Source organism: Micromys minutus (genome assembly GCF_963924665.1).
Source record: "Micromys minutus genome assembly, chromosome: 21".
Lineage (NCBI taxonomy): Eukaryota > Metazoa > Chordata > Mammalia > Rodentia > Muridae > Micromys > Micromys minutus.
The window spans coordinates 3205804-3223861 of record NC_137956.1 but is presented as its reverse complement, the minus strand read 5'-3'; positions in this window follow the sequence as shown (position 1 = coordinate 3223861).

The window sequence follows — 18058 nt, the reverse complement described above, 5'->3', positions numbered from 1 at the left end:
CGCTTGGGCAAGCACATAACTCCTTGGGAACTCCGTTTCCTCACCCAGTGGTAATGACTAGCTTCTCAGGGTGGCTGTAGCACTTAATTGAGACTGAGAAGGAGACAAAGACTAGAAATCATAGCATCCATGTAAGCATGATCTTCCACATGTATTTTTAAACCAGGTAACTTGTGGTAGGAAATACTTATGATAGAAGAAGAATCTAGCAAGCAGGGAAATTATCAATTTTCACTTAAAAACGACTTGTGTGGCCTGGCCTTGAAAGCCACGAGGTTGTTGCATTGGTTCTAATACATTCCATGACCATGACAGCTAAACTGTCTATGTATGCTGCACTAACTCTAGGCTCTGTTTCTCTGGTTGCTAGGGATTTCTCTATGGTCCCTTTTTGCTTAGGTATTCTGTGAGGGCTAAAGCTCCAGCCCTTAGTCTCTCTGCTCCCAAACCATGCTCAGATTCAGACTCAGGAGATACCACACAACCTTGGAGGCAAATCCATAGAAAGCTGCCCTTGTAAAGCCTTGTAAAGCCGTGACACTGTGCGGACTCAGGAATCCAGTTCCTCCTTGGAAGACCTTGGCATAATCACTTGGCAGGTCCATTGCTAACAGTTATCGCAGAAACTGAGCAAAGGACCCGTGGTCCTGAGGCAAGAGTGAGAAGTCAAGAGTGGGAATCACATGAGAACAGTGGGCGGAGCTACGACCTTCCAATCCTTATCCCTGCCTTGGTACTGTCTGTGTTTTGATCACAGAGGCTTTTCCATGGATCAAAGCTTTTCAGAAAGAGAAAGGCTCAATTGCATTAGGCTCACAAAGTACTTGAAAACATCACGTGGGGGTGTTTTTGCAAGAGGAGTCCACTGGAGAGGCCACCCATGATTTAAATAGAGACTATCTGTGGTCATGCCTACCCTCACTAGGCATGGCCAAGACATCAGCCTCAGCCTACCACAGCTGTCCTCAGGACCTGTGGGCTCACACTCCAGAGGCAGGTGGGTTGACCTTTGACATTAGGTGAGGAGGAGGAGGAAGAGGGAGGCAGATATTGCAGGTTGCCAGGGCAGGTGGCTGTGGAGAGAGGTGTGTGGTCACAGCTTATATAATGAGGATGGAGGACAGAGAGGGTGACTTCACAGAGGCAGATTCAGGGAGGAGGACGGCACAATGGACTGCTGTCTCGTTTGTGTACAAGGCAAAGATGTTGGTGTCTTCTGAAATCAGTCCTGCAGAGGCTGGGAAAATGAACACTTCATGTGTAACTCCACTTACTCTTCGTGTACTGGTTTATGGATATCAGATATTCTGGGCATATTTGCATATACTTATAAATAGGTAATTCTATATATATATATATATATATATATATTTTTTTTTTTTTTTTAAATGTGCCTGACTTTTTATCTCAATGAGGTCATGTGTGGAATGTTCTAGAAGCGGCAGCCTGTGCTCCAGCAGTTTTGGGCTTTGGGGTTGCTAGGAATCCTTAGATTGTACCATTTCTGAACTTGATTGTGTGTGTGTGTGTGTGTGTGTGTGTGTGTACACACTATAATAGGTATTTGCGTGGCCATTAATTGACAGTCTGCTAGAGTTCCTTCCATGATGTGGGTCTTGGAGATCCAATTCAGGTCATCAGGCTTGGCAGGGAAATTCGAACTTTTGGTGTACATAGATAATTTTCTTTGCACATTCTGGCTAGCAAAATATTGGGCTTAAGTTCATATTTTTTTACTTATGGGATATCATGGTAACTGGTCTTTGTGTGCCCATGGTAAAATTTTATGCAGAAGGACTGAGGTGGGAAAAGTTACCTTACAGAGTAAACACAGAAACCAGGTTATCGTAACTCATGGGGGACAAAAACAGCATATTCTAAGAAGCACACACATTAAAGCATATTTGTCATGAAATATGACCATACCCATCCCCTGAAAACCCAGCTTTCTAGGAAAAGACTCTGTCCCCTTTTCCCTTGAAAAGGGCTTTTATTTTTAATATGTCATCAGCTTGCTCTGATGATGAAGTAAAGACCTATTCATCCTTTACACTCTGTAGGCATCCTTACTCTTTAGGAGGCAGAGGGAAGAGACTCCCAGCCATCAACCCTTAGTGTAGTTGCACTGAGCACACAGAGGTAGAGGAGCAAAGTAACTACCACACACTTACTGCTTAACCTTGCAGCTGGTACCAGGGTACAAGCCTGTTGCCAACTCTCAAAGAATGCTTTCTCAAGCTACATCCCACTCTGAGGTCAAAGCCATCACAGGTGCTTTTGGCCAGCAAATGCTTGTAATCTCAGAAGCAAATGGGACTGCCAAGTTCAAGTTGCCATGACTCTGAACATGGTACACCATTTCCCACTCCAAGTCAGAACCTGCAACTCTCGTGGTTGTTCAGCCAAGAGCTCTGCTGGTACCATTCTGACTCATACACATGGCTCTGGCCAAGGTCCTGCAGCAGGTGAAGGACTTAAGTGTCACTAGGTTGGTTTCCAGTTGCTTCCAGGAAAAAAAAAAGATCATTGGCACACAAAATTCTTGCTCCTAACATGTGACACTTCCCTCCTGTGTTCACAAGCCACAGAGAGAGGAGGGGAGAGAGGGGGAGGGAGATCTTGGCTTTGATTGCAGTGTCTTCCTTTTGAGGGGGTCTGACACAAGAGAAAGCTAGAGAGTCCAGGAACTTACACATTACGGGGGTGGAGCACATAACCAAACCAAACCAAACCAAACCAAACCAAATCATTTTCTGTGTAATTGCAAACTCTGCCAAGCACCTTAGCCCTGACATGCCATGTATGACTCTTCCAGCTTTAGAACATTCTGTTTTAGAAGTTGTTAACGAGCCTGACACTTCATGCTGCTTTTACAGTGTTGATATACATCTACCAGAAAGGAGGCCAAGAGGAAAGACTTCATTAACTACCCTCTACCTTCTGCAGAAGGTCTGCTCACTCCTGACATTGTCCCCACCCTGGGCATTTGCCTCTGCCTTGGACTGGCTGTTTAAACTTCCCCCATTGAAAACCCTGGGGTAGCGGATTCACCTTAACACAGACTCTGTGTCTTGACCATCGGAGGGGAGTTATGTTATTGTTGTCTTGACATTTATGCATATTGATACTATGCACATCCTCTCCCATCTGGGATTGAATCTCTAGAGCATACAAACTAAACCTAGAAGTTTCTGGTCACATATTTGAGGTGTGTTTGCATCATTGTCAGACTCTAGGAGGTGAGCCCTAGTCACTGGCACCAACCACAGTCTTTATCTTTTGGGTTCCAGGAGTCAGCAGAAGCTTTATCTTGATGATGAGATCATCTTTAGAAGTGGGTGCTGGGGTTCAGAGAGTATCATTACTGAGAAAACACATTTTTTTTTTTTACACAGAGATACAGGCAGTCATGCACTGGAGAGGCAAAAAAAAAAAAAAAAAAAAAAAAAAAAAAAGAAAAGAAAAAAGAAAAAAAAAGTTGAGTTGCCACAAAACAAACAAATATTCAGCACAGGCTTCAGGAATTTTCCAGAAGATCAAAGAAGCTTTTATCTATTGAGGTTGGTCAGGAACATGTCTGCCTTCTCCTACCTTGGCTCCCAGGCTGCTGCTGGCTTTTATGCATCCACCTCAGGAGGGCATTCCAACTTCAGTTTACTCACTAAGTGGCCTCAGAGAAGGAGGTCCAAGAATGGCATCTTCAGCTGGGGTGGGGGCAGGGCAGATTACTCGTGCACCAAAAACGCTTCTATCTGAAGTAGCTTCCAGGCAAGGCTCAGTTCAGACTCCTGCCCTAACTTTGAAACGAGGAGCTGGGAGTGTCAAAGGGGTGGGGGATGCATGAAAATTCCACAGAGAGGGGGTGAGAAGGCTTTCTCAGTGTGTGAGTGGTGGGAAGAAAGGAAGGAAGAAGAGGAGGAAGAGGAGGAAGGGGGAGGAGTCTCTCTTCTGGTGAATTGAAGCCAGGAGCTAGATGATGTGTGGGACCCTAGAGAGGAGTTTGCATATTTTCTCTCTGGCCCTTGGGGAAGAGAATATGGTGCTGGTTGGATTTTGATGCAAATTATCTCCCCAAATAAAGGGGAAAGTTTGCCAACCCCTTGCAAACAAACAAACAAACAAAAAAAATTTTCAGTTTTAGAAATCAATGTCTATTCCAAAGTGATCACTTACTTTCGTCACAAGGTTTTGGGTGATATTTTTAATTCCCATTCAACAGATTAGGAAATTGAGACTCAGTGGTTTAGCACAGGCTCCAAGCTATAGAACAGAGACCAGCAAGAGCTAAGATTCCAATCCGGGTCTCTGCTGCAAGGGCTCTGCTTTGCCCAAGGCAAGTAAGTGCCCCAGCAGCCATGGACTACTAACCTCCTAACCACTGGATTCTATTGTTATCAGCAGGAATAGAGGAACTGGAAAAGCTGCAGACCCCAGGTTGGGGAGGGAATAGGAGGCACTGGCTGTTACTAGGGCCCTGTCTTTGCGTGGAAATAAACAGAACTTTTCTCTGAAACTATGTGTTGGGACTTGCTGCTGAAGCTAAAGGCGCACCCTACATGTTCACCTCTGAGAGCTAGGAGGTGAGAAAGCCTCTGTCTCTGGATGTTTCCAGACTGAAAGATGGCCATCTAGGCCAGCCCAAAAGGACACAGTTGCTTGCCTGGGAGCAAAGTCCCCTGGAGATCAACCCAACTCCAGCAAGGAGAATTCTACAAGCTTATTCCTGCTCGGATAGCCTACAGTGCAGATGCCTAGGTGTGTCAGAAAGGCCCCTGCTTATAGCTGGAAAACTTCCCCTTATAGCTGCCTGGCAGCTTCTGCCTTTTCTCCTGTGATGTAATAGATTTAGGTTACCACAAATAGGCAACTGTTTCCTATGATACAAGCCCATCCGTATCCCCGTAACAATGTGTAATCCCGTTCCTCGTCTGATTCCCTCATGCATAGAAGACCTCCATTCCCAGAGGCCCCTGGACGCATCCACACCATTGGTACCAGCTTCCCACACCCCCCTACCAATCTTTTTTTAAAGTTGATATAACATATCTATAAAGTCAACTATTCCTTTCAGAGTCTCAAATAGCCGTTTTAGCCACCTAAATCGGAGAGAGATAAATTTACAGTCCACTTTAGGTTTATGTGGAAACCATAAATATCAGGCTTGAGCCCCGAGGGCTAGAATTTCATGGGCCATTAAGCATGTCACTAGGAGGAAAGTTGTCAGTGTTTAGATGTGAGTTACACAGAGATAACCTCAGTCAGCCTAGCTTAGGAAAGTACAGCCCTGGTTGGAAGGGTGTCTTTTTAACTCACTCCATCACCTATATGCCAACTTCCCCTCCCTCTCCTGGACATTGACATTTCCTCCTTTTCTTCCATTTTGTTCCTCGGGCCAGTTAGCAGGCAGCCCCCAGTCCTCATTCCCCTAGCATGGAGAGCTGGCCATATGTAAGCATAGGAGATCCACAGCGAACCAGACCTAGATTTAAAACATGCCTTTGCCGTTGATAGCGATGGAGTAACGTAGAAATTACTCCGTCAACTTGAGCCTCAGTTTGTAGAGCTGTAAACTTACTATAGATAATTAACTGTCTAAGAAAGGTCTGGGTGTGGGAAAGGGACAAAGGATGGGGAGCAGAAGAGGCTAGATTTTCAAGAGCAGACAGAATAAGTTTATAAAAGCCAGATAGCTTCACAAATAGAATGGGCCGACTTAATGAAAGAAGACAAGACCACAGGCTTTATAAGTTAAGTGGATGCAGGTTGGTGGGTCCTGGGAATAGATGGGCGTGTCTAACACCCACTGTTAACTTTCTAGCTAATCTTGCTGATTCTGCAATTTACATATAGACCCTTCCAGAAAAGCCATAGTGAATCCTCTCAAGATCCCCTCAAATGACACTTTTATTTCCCACATTCATTTTCCTCCTAGAAAACCAATCCCATCCATGATTTTTTTTTCCTCCTCCATAATTAGGCAGTGGAGAGGCACATTTCCATCCAGTGAACAGAACATATTAACTATTTTGAAACACTTAACATTTAACACAAACCACATGGCTACAGTTTTAATTACTCCCCACAACACAAATGGGTCCATTTTTAGCAAAAAACAATGATCCACGCTGCCTCCTGCTCCCTCCCCCTGTTTCTCTGTTTGAGAGCTCAGTGGTATGGTCCTATCCTGCCCTGTGTTAGCCGAGCCCCTGGCACCTGCCAATAAAAATGATGGCAGACTTTGATGCTCTTCCAGGTTTCCAACAACAGGGCTCACTTCATAATCTCCAGAGTTCAGCCAGGAAGCCTGATCTGGGTGACCCTGGGTTTTGCCTCTGCAGTGTTTCAGGGCAGGCTTTCATTTCTGTAGGTTCTGAACTACTTTGAAAGTGAATTTTCCAGCATGCCAGGGGAAATGACCTCTGAGCCTGCAGACAAATCTCAACTGTTTGGCAAAGCCTTCACTCTTGATCCAGTGTGGCTTTGCTTGGGAAGTCGGTGCTGCACATGAACTGTAGATACAGGGTCATGCTTTGTGATCCAGCGTGTGCTTGTCTGTGTGTGTGCCTTCCTGTGCACTGGAACACATAGACGGTGTCGATCAAATCAGAAACTTACAAAGTGGTATTTTCTTTGTGTGTATGCACCTATATATTCATATGTGCACGTGCATGTGTGTGCACATGTGTATGTGTGGGGGCCAGAGGGTCAATCTTGAATTGTTCCTCAGAACGCTGCCCACTTTGTTTTAAATTAATTAACTAATTGAAAAAATTTAACGTTTGTTTGTTTTTCTGTGTGTGGGCATTTTGCTTACATGTGTGTCTATGTACCACAGGAATGCCTGGTGCCCACAGAGTACAAAAGAGGGCACTGGATCCCCTGAAACTATAGTTTTAGATGGTTGTGAGCCACCATGTGGATGCTCTTAACCAATGGGCCATCTCTCATTAGGTTGGAACTCGGAGTTTGCACAGGCTGGTCTGCCAGAAAGGTTAGAGACCTGCCTGTCTCTGCCTCCATAGCCCAGCGCTGGGATTACAAGTATACGCCCCATGCATGGATTTGCTTTTATATGGCTTCTGGTGACTGAACTCAGATCCTGAAGGCTTGCACAGTAAACATGGTCCTGACTTAGCCATCTGCACGGCTCCCCCAAAGTTTGATCAAGAGCAGCTGGTGTGGAAAGGGGGCCACAGAATAGGAAGAGGCACCACCAAAAGGGAGGGGTGAGACTGAGAAGCCATGGGTGCTCAATCATTCGGAACGTTGCCCTACTTCTGCAGAGGACCCAAATTTGGTTCCCAGCACTTACGTGGTAACGCACAACCATCTGTAACTCCAGTTCCAGAGGGTCTGACGCTCTCCTCTGGCCTGTGTGGGCACTGCTGCACACATGTGGAATGAAATGATACTATTTGGAAGGGGAAAGAGTTGGTTGGTCACTCCACTCTCAGAGTGACTGTCCTTATCATCTGTACATCGTCTATGCTACGGAGTCTTTCTGTGTCCTCCAGATAGCTCCTTCTTGTCACAGAGGGCGCTCAGAAAGGCCTCATTAGTAGGTGGTGGAAGCAGAGGAAAAGCCCACAGTGATTTCCCTGGAAGCTCCTGGTTTTTCAAGACACATTTCTTACCTGGTTTCTTTTTTGAGTCCTAGCACACCGTCATCTCCAGCCCTATTGAGCCACCTCGCCTCCGTTTTGGCCTCTAACAGATTTCTTGCTTGTGTGCCAGACCCTTTCCTTTCTTTCTTGGCTTTCTTATTTACTCAATGTTTTATGTTCTAAGCACCCTAGACAATTGTGTTTCATTTTTGAAATTTCCAAAACGTTAAGAGGTGACGGACAAACTGTGACAGAGGGAAGAGTTTGCCTGGTGATCCTGGGAAGCTAAATTTCCTGTAAGGCTGAAGGGGCTTCTCCTTTCTCCTCTGAAAGCTGTGGCTCTGAGGGTGGGGCAGGTGGACTTAAGATGCCTGTCACCTTAATCCCAGGAAACTGAGGCATATAGACTCATAGACCAGTGTCATTTCCAGGCCAAGGATGGAGAAGTCTGATTCCTTCCTTTCTTCCTTTCCCCCCCACACACTATAATCTTTTTGTGCTGTACTATGGATAATAGGATGGTTTGGGCTTACAACCTGAAATGTTTGGTGGCACAGTTAACTTTCTGTTTGAGAGGTAGCATTTTATAAAGGGGAGATTTATTTTTAGCCTTGACACAATTTGAATGTAACAGACGTCGTCACCAGATTTTACTGTACGCGTTCATCTCCCCTGGGACTGTATGATTTGGAATAAAGCACCATCAGCAAACAAACAGTGCCTACCCTCACTTGTCCTTTGTTGTGAGACTGGAATCTAGGCGCTCTGAAACCAGAAATGCATGTGTCTTTGTTGCAGGCTACTGAAAATGTCACCGCGTGGTCCCCCTCCCCAGCAGGTCTACATCCTAGTTTCCGAAACTTGCAAATATGCTATTTGATGCAAAGGGACTTCAGAGATTGTGATTGAATATCTTGAGATGGATTATTATGGATTCACGAGGCACTTATATGAGGGAAGCAGGGGACAGACAGACACACTGTGTAAAAAGAGGGGATGGTGTGAGTTCTGAAGATGAAGGAGAAGGCTATATGGCAAGGAACACAGGGGCCTTTGAAACTGGGAGAGAAAGAAGGCAGCTAGAACCTCTGAAAGGAACTTATCCTGTAGACAATTAGGTGTCAGCCCAGGGAAATCTTAATGAAGACCAGAGTCCAAGAACCCACAAGAAAAAGCTAGGTGGGGTAGCATGCCAAGTGCTCAATAGCCTAAGCTGACCGGCAGGCCATACATAGGTCCAGACCTTGTCTCAAGAAACAGACTAAGAATCCTGAGGGGCAATATTTGAGGTTACCTCCCTTCCCGTGCCACACATACAGAATGAGAGTAACTGTGCACTAAGTCCAAGCTTGTGACAATGTGTTTATAGTCACGGTAGAGAATTCATGCCCTTGTTTACCGCACATTTCTTCTTTTGCAGTTAGCAGAGCACTGAACATAGGAAGTGGGCTCTTCAGTGATATTCTTTAACACCTTAAAAATATAAAGAACTAAATCTTGAGAATGAATGGAGTCTCCCAGTTTCATGTCAGTATGCTCAAGTTTTAAAGTGGTCCTATTTTTGAGTTATTGTGGAATGTGTCTTAGGGCCCAGAAAGAAACTGATCGCAAGCTGTCCCTGCTACAGCCCTGGTATCTAGGAAGTTGCACACAAGTTCTTCAGTCAGGCAAGGTTTTTACAGAAGCTCACAGGGCTGCTTCAAGAGCACCTATGCCGTGCTACCAAAAGCTCCGCGGAGAGAGGAGAGACAGAAATAGTGTTAACACTTTGGACTACAAACAGCACCTTGAAGATCACCTCGTGTGTCAAGGGCACTCAAATAGTGAACGCTAGGGCTGGGAGGCATGCAACCTTCCTCTCCTACATATATACATGAGACACAGAGGTGGAGAACCTGCCCAGCATGTGCAAAGCCCTTGAGTTCACACTCAATGGTGTAAAGAAACAAAATCAATCACAGAATGACTGCCCCTCAGACTCAACATATGAAAAGATGAACCCACTCCACCCAAAGTTTTCCATAGTAGGACCAGTTTCTTCACCACCTCTAGCCTCTCTGCCTCCCTAGGTGATAATTTTGATCAGATTTTACTCACTGATTTTACACAGCAAGAAAAAAAAAAAAACACCCCTTGCCTCAGACATGGATGCAGCAGCTCTTAGACATCCGTACAGGCTTTGGTGTCAGCCTCAGCCCAAGAGTGACGTGCACCATGGTACCCTCAGCTCTCCCTTACTTGGTTTGTGAGCATGTCAGGGTCTCTTAATTTAACACAAAGTAGATTAAGACATTCTGGTTGATTGAAGAGAAGGTCCCTCAAGGAACTTAATACTTAATGGCTGTATTAGTGATTTACAGTAACCCTTCATTCAGGATTCTTTCAGATGTGTAATGGGAGGCTTTAAAAAAAAATCAATATTGTCTGCCAAACTGGAGAGATTGGATGATCCAGTTTTGAAGCCCAGGAACAGTGAAGAGTTGGTGATGAAGACTGAAATAGCTCCAGCTCTCTGGGTGGGGTAGTCAGAGTTGGGGTTCAGTAGGAGAGGATTAGGGAATCTCTTATTAATGGATCCAGGCAAACAGGCCTGGATGGAGATTCAATCTTATAGCCAGGACACAGATGATGAAAGACCAGGGTTCAGGGCCACTGAGGCCTTCCCAGCTGTGTGCAACCATTTGCCTTACTTCTTGTTTTAATTAAAGGTCTCTCCTCCTCCATTTAAAAATGTGTGTGTGCTCATGTGTGTGTAGTGTACATGTGTGTATGTATGCATGTAAATGTGTGTGAATGTGAAGGCAAATGACTGATGTAGAGAATCATCCTCTACTGCTTCCGGGCTTATTCAATGAGGCAGGCACTCTCGAACAAACCAAGAGCTCACTGACATGGTTAACCTCACTGGTTAGCTTGCTCTCGGGATCCTCTGTCTCTGCCTTTTGCAGCCAGCTTGCCACAACCACTTGGCGTTTATGTGGGTTATAGGGATCTGAAGTCACTGGACCATTTTCCTAGTCTTTGTTTTGTACGTATGTGTGTATGTATGTATGTATGTATGTATGTATGTATGTGTATGTATGTATGTATGTATATTTATGTGCATGTATGTATGTGTATGTATGTATGTGTGTATGTATGTATGTGTATATATGTATGTATGTGTGTATGTATGTATGTGTATGTATATGTATGTGTATGTATGTATGTGTGTATGTATGTATGTGTATATATGTATGTATGTGTGTATGTATGTATGTGTATATATGTATGTGTATGTATGTATGTGTGTATGTATGTATGTATATGTATGTGTATGTATGTATGTGTGTGTGTATGTATGTATGTATATGTATGTATGTATGTGTATATATGTATGTATGTATATTTATGTGCATGTATGTATGTGTATGTATGTATGTGTGTATGTATGTATGTGTATATATGTATGTATGTGTGTATGTATGTATGTGTATGTATATGTATGTGTATGTATGTATGTATGTATGTATGTGTATGTATGTATGTGTGTATGTATGTATTATTATTATTATTATTATTATTATTATTATTATTATTATTATATGATGGGGCACACATGCCATAGCTTATATTTGGAGGTCAGAGGACATCTAATTGTGGGAGTCAGTTCTTTCTGTCTCCCATATGAGTCCCAGGGATCATACTCAGTTTGTCAGGCTTGGCTCTTTACCCACTGAATCATCTTGCTGGCCCTTTTTTCTTCTTTTATTCTCTCTCTTTCCCTCTCTCTCTCTCTTTCTTTCATGGGCTAAAAATGCAATCGAAGTCTTTGAGCATACTGAGTGGGAACTCTTCCCTGAGCAACACAGTCACCCCAACTTTCTTTTACCCCAGCCTCTGAATGCTGCATCATGTGCTCAGTTTGTTTTGTTTCATTAGATAATGGTCCGAAGATCTTGCAAGCACACAAAAACAGACACCCAAGCCACCTTCAATGTGTCTGAAATCTAGCAAGAGGGCTTGGAGACACATCCAAGAATGGTGAGAGTCGTAAATGGACAATATATCACAGGAGACACACCAAAAGAACTCTCAAAATCCCTCCCCTTTGAGATAGCTTTTTCACATTTAAATAACAACTGTAACTGAACCTGTTGAGTCAGAAACTTCCTTCTGTTGCAAACATTCTCAAAACTCAGTACTTGGAATATCACCGAGTTTAGATAGCACAAAGTACAACATCTGAGTATCCAATCGGAAAAGATAAACAACTTACCCTGATCACACACAATGGGGTTTGAATGGGATCTGCTGGACAGGTATGTCACCATCTACCCAGGCAAGCCAACTCAAATGAGGCACTGAGTCAAAAGGGAAGGAACAGTAAAAGATAAAGCCACAGGCCAACACTCCAGGAGGCTGAGAGACCATTTATTAAAATACCACACTCAAGCTGGGATAGAGAAAAGCCCTTGGTTTGGGGCTCGACTACAAAGTCTTTGCAGAGAGGTTATTGCTCACCAGAGACTGTCTTCTTGGTATAATTAGAAGAAGAGAAAGGCCGTTGAATAGTGGGATTCATGAGCAATATGGGTCCTGTGTCTGCACTGCTGCTCGCCTGCAAGATGGGCTACACAGGTTGGCGCACAGCGCCGCAGATATTCGTAACCACAAACCCCTAGGGTTTCCTGAACAAAGTAAAAGGCCATGTCTTCAGATCGACCAGGTCGGAGGTTGGCTCATGAAAGAAGAGCCTGGGTGAGCGGCCAAGCTGCCTGTGAATTCATCTCCTCCTCCTGACCGTCCCCTCCTCCTTGGTTCATTTTGGATGGGGCTCCTTAGTGGGTCTAACAAAGGTTCTGCCAACACTTCGGAAATAACCCTCTGTGACAACTGCCAGGCAGGAATCCCAGAACAGCTCTGGACAATGGCACAGACATAATTCCATAAAGAAACCAGGCAAGCAGACTCTTCTTTCATTGGGGGACCAGAGAATAGTCCTTTAGTCAGGTTGGGCTACATTTGAGGGCCCCAAAATCCCATTCAACAGAAGCAGAACTTGGACCCTTTAAAAATATCTCCATAGGAGCCAGAGAGAATGTCCCTCTCTGTTTTTATCTGCCCAGTTACAGGACTGTTATCTCAGCTTGAAAGTGAACTAGAAGGCTTATTTGTTAAGAATTTAAAAAGGTGCTGAAGAGAGGGAACTTGCTGTAAAACCCAGGCATGGGAGCCTACATCTGGAATCTTAGTGCTCCTATGGTAAGATGGGATGGGGAAATGGGGAGATTCTGGGAAGTCACAGATCAGCTGGTCTAGCCTGTGCATCAGCAAACAGAGACTGTCTCTCACAGAATGAAAGGTGAAGCCAGGCGTCTGAGGTTGTCTCTGATTTCATGGGCAGTAGCAGGCAATGGCACAGGATGGGACAGCATGTTAAAGGGACACAGGGAATGAGGTGCTGTGCTCAGGGCAAAGTATACACAGATGGCTATACCAACCATAGCCCGGTGCCCATTCTACTCTTCCTCCTGGTTCTTGTGTTAGAACCATCGCAAACTGTTCTTGATTCATAGCAGCAATCCCTAGGGCCTCCCAAGGTCTGTGGGGAAGTAGGACCTGCAGAAAGCACTTACGTTGCACACCTATGCACTTTTCTATCTTTTTGTCTTAGAGGGATGGAGGAAGGAGAAGAGAAGGGAGAGGAAGAGGAGGAAGAGGAGGAAGAAAGTACGCAAGAAAGAAAAGAAAACAAGAATATGTGTGTAGGTGCTCTGATTTATGGTTCATTGTAAGTCACTAGGATTCATGAATTAATAAATGAAATGATGCATATATGCATATATAGCCAGCACACACATATATTCATATACACATACACATACATAACCATACAGGTATGCCGGACAGATTAGAAAAGCTAGCTTTTAGTGACAGGCAGGAGAAAGCATACATGTTTTCTGGGCTGGTCACCCCACAGATTTCACTAACAGGTTAAAATCCTTCAGTAGGTTTTGTACAACTACATTTTATTTTATTTATTTTATAAGCAAGGGGTTGGTCTTTCTAAAACTCTTAAAATGCCCCCTATTGTAAAAACATTAGTGTGCAGATGTGAGACTAGCTCTCCACTTGTAAGAGAGGCAACCTTCTGGCTAGTTTTATGATACAAGAGTTTTTGTTACAAGGCTAAGCAGAATTCATCTTTTTATTAGAAGGAAACTGTCCATGTTTTCACTGTGACATTCGGCATGTCAGTGTCAATGACAACAGGTCTCCGGAAGAGACCCCAAAGCAACGCCTGATGACGCTAGCCCAACCCCCCCAGGCTTGACCATCACCTCAGCCTACCTACAGAAAGTCCCTGTAAGCCAGGGAGAAGCTGCGGGGACCCTGCTGGATGTTGTAAGCAAGAACAAGTGGGGACATCACTCTGGGAGTTCGCACACTACTTGGGAATCTAGTGTCGGTAAAAAAAAACGCTGATTTAGGGCCACGCAGCCCAGAATCAAGGCAGACCCAACAGGCAGCCACTGTCTGGATTTAGAGCACTGAGCTGTTCCCCAGAGGGTGGCTGCTAATGAGCCTTTTAAAGGACAAGCTGCAGGTAGCCTGAGGGAGTGGGAAAGGACCCAAGTCTGAAGGGTTCTGGAAGCAAATGGAACTGACTCAGAAGAGGACAGTACACCCTTCCCGAAAAAACATGTCCTCAGTTCCATAACGGCTGTGAAGGCTACCAGGTGAACAATGCCCACTCAGCACTCACATGTCAGGTTTTATGACATACAAACATTGAAATGCTCTAAAACAACAGCACCTGGGTTTGATCTATGGAACCACCTTAAAAAAAAGTTAAACCCAACAATTGCCTATGCGTAATCCCAGCACCTCTACAGAGAGATGGAGGTGAATACAGAAGAATCTTCCAGAAGCTCATGGAACAGCTAAGCTAGTACACGGTAACAGAAACAAAGCAAGAGACATTGGGTCAACAAGATAGAAGGCAAGAACGAACTCCCCCAAGTTTTCTTCTAACTGCTACACCTGTGCCTGAATTCACACACACACACACACATACAAGTAAGTAAAACATTTTTTAAGATTCCAAAATAAGAGTATATGAAAGCTTATTTCTTTTTTCTACTAAAAATCAAAGTCAGGAAAACTTGTTGTAAAAAGAAATTTTAACTGGGCACGCACACACAATGCCAACACTTGGGGGGGGACTGAGGCAGGAGGATCATGAGTTTGAGTTCAGTCTGGATTATAGGATAAGAACCCCCTCAAATAAAAGAAAATATAATTAACGTATTTTTTCTTGCTTGTGTGGTAATGATCCACCCACTCTGTAAATTGATGTATGGATTGTGAGTGCTTAATAGATTATTTTTAGCATTTTGTATTTAATTTTTTTGATATAGAGTCTCACTATGTAGCTCTGGATATCCTGGAACTCACTATGTAGACCAGGCAGGCCTTAAACTTGGAGATCTGTCTGCCTCTACACCCATGTGTTGGGATTAAAGGTATGTGCCACCACGCCAGGTTTGATGTTAACTTCTCGAAGAATTCATTCTTTTCAACTCTTAAAGAGCCAATCTCCCTGAAGGTGCTAAGTCACCACGAACTCCCCCAGTCTTTAGCTCTAACTAATAGATTGTTTTTAACCCCATGTTTGCTGGTACAAACCTGTGATTGTTAAGACCTAATTATTTACTATCAAGTATAACAGTAGACTGCATTCAGATTCCACCATTAGCTACTTTTATCTCCTTTTCAGTATTGACTTAAATCAGTATCCAAGCAAGGCACTGATGAAAGGGACTGCACCCAGGTCACACAGCCTTTTAACTGTTACTTCTGGATGCTAATATTACTTAGGTCCAGATGAGGCCAGCTCTTTAACACCAAGTATTCAAGGATGTGAGATGGCTTAGTCCATAAATCACACACAAATCTGGATAAAGGCGCAGAACTGGAAAAACTAAAGAGCAGCAATTGCAGCTACTCCTCAGACATGCCAGTGATTCTGGGAGCCTTAGCCAAGTACCCTAAAAAAACTTGTCCAACGTAGCATTATCTTGTGGAAAGTCTATTAGGTATACTCTTAAGAGCCGTGCCTTCACCAGTGTGAAAAGCTGTCCTCTCCGGAGTGTTGAGCAGTTCAGTGACAAAAACAAGCATCTTAAGTTGTAGCTTTACTTGGAGTCAGAGAGAGGGAGAAAGAGCAAGCAACGGGGTGGGTGGGCGGGGCACAGCCTAAGTCAGCTACAAGCTGCTGCTGCTTTGACTTTGGCATTTTGGGAAAAGGAAGTCCTACGCTCCTCCACCAGGACTCTCTGGTAATACCATAGGCAAGCCTTGTGACTCATCTCTTGAAATCCTATTTTATAACATCAGCCTGTGTTTTGTAACACACATCAGAAGGAAATGAATGAATGAATGAATGAATAAGTGAATAAATAAATAAATAAATAGCTAGAAACAAAACCCCAGCCTTCTTGCATTGGGACCAAGGTCTCATGATGTGAGAGGGGCTCCTTACTTCAGTGACAGGAACCAAGGCCCTGTCTCCTTCCTTGGGAAGAACATGAGAGAACGTGAAACGTGAGGCTTTCTGGAGTCACACACTGCATGAAAACAGAAGCATTTTCAGACTTGTGTTTTCTTGGACACCTGCCTAGTGACTGGAATCCATAAGGGTGTGTAACTGACAGGCGTGTGAATCACTTGCAGAAATCCTGGCAGACACACACCAGAAAGGAAGTTTATGTGTTTTTTTTTTTTTTTTCCAAGCTGCCCACTCTTCCCCAGAAGTTAAGGAGCCAATTCTTCTTGTTCATTGAAAATAGCACCTGCTTTATATTGTGGTTCATTAGCTTCCCTCACATGCATGTATAAAAGCATGCTTGTAAATTGCACTCTCAGCACGAGTGGTAAGAAGAGGCTCTTTCACAATGCCTGCAATGTGCGGTCGGGTGGGTGGGATTAAACCTACTCTACCTGATGGCAGATTAGATGGCTCGCTCGATATTGGATGTGTGGGATTCCTCTTCCCAGAGTGAGATTCAGGGATTTTTGCCCCCTTGAAAAGCTGCTGTGTTCCTGGGCCCTTGTGATGGTAATACACAGGACAGACTGATCCAGCTGCCGGTGCCATCCAGAACAGCTTGGGAATCTCTTTCCCAGGGCCTCAGACACCGACGCTGTCAGCCCAGGCAAAGCGCTCTGCAGTCCACGGCTTCTCTCTGAATAAAGAAATGACCATCTGAATGGGCACTGCTATCACCCTGAGAGCATCCCTCTCTGTGCAAGGCAGAGGCATGGAAATGCAACACTGGAGACTCACAGAAGGCTTTATTCCATTTAGAACAGCCCTGATTCCATCTGAATTCTAGAGGTTCAGAGATTGAAATCCCAGCACCTGTGAAACTGGAAGCCTCTGTCACCGACCTGGACGGCATCTGGGACTTTTCTAGACCCTGGGGAAATGAGCATATTTTGGACTATGGAAATCACAGGATAGCTGAAAAACAAACACACGAGCTCTGGCTATATAATGTTGCCTCTGTGAACCTGGTGAGATGGCTCAGCGGAAAAGAATGTTTGTAGCAAAAGGCTGAGGACCTATGGTTGATTCCTCAAACCCACCACGGAGAGAACTGGCTCCTGGAAGTTATCCCTGGTCCCCACTCCCAGTCATAAATACGATTTTAAAGTTGTAAAAGGAATGTTGGAGAGATGTCTTTGAAGCATATGGAAAGAGAAACCCTAGATGCTACTTTATGTCGAGAGCATGTGTTTGTTTTCTCGTTGTGGGGGTCTTCATGCTCTGAAGTCAAAGTCAGATGTCACTAGATTACAGGCTATGCCAGAATTTTGAGGTACAAATGAAGGCTCATTACGACTTTGCCACTCTAATCATGGCTGGGAAGCTTGCTCAGCGAGACAAGTAAGGGACAGGACCAGTAACTCTCAGTGGTTCCCGTCTGACAGCCGTGGCGGCTCCCATACTCAGTTCTGGTTTTACTTATGAGAACAGCTGAACACAGGAACTAGACCCTCACAAGCAACCAGAGAGATCTGCAAAAATCCCTTTAGCGGTGTATCTGAATCACAGGGCAGCAGTAGACAGACAGACAGTCAGACAGACAGACAGAGCAGTGTGTGTGGCTAGTTCTTTATAGTCATTCTTTGTTCCTGTGCAAATCCATTTTACATGAGCCCCAATCATTGGACATGTGTTACTTATTTTTTACAATTGAGAAAAATGTGCTAACATACTGGAATGTCCATGTGGAGAAGGAAGGAAACATTTTATGGGATTGTACATATATGATTAATAATGCATACACATTCAGTACCAGAGATCCTAATGGAAAACACTTATTCAACAGAAAACAAACTTTTTAAATTTAGCATTTAAAAAAAATCTGGGTATGCTGTTATTCTGAGGATATGTATAAACTGCA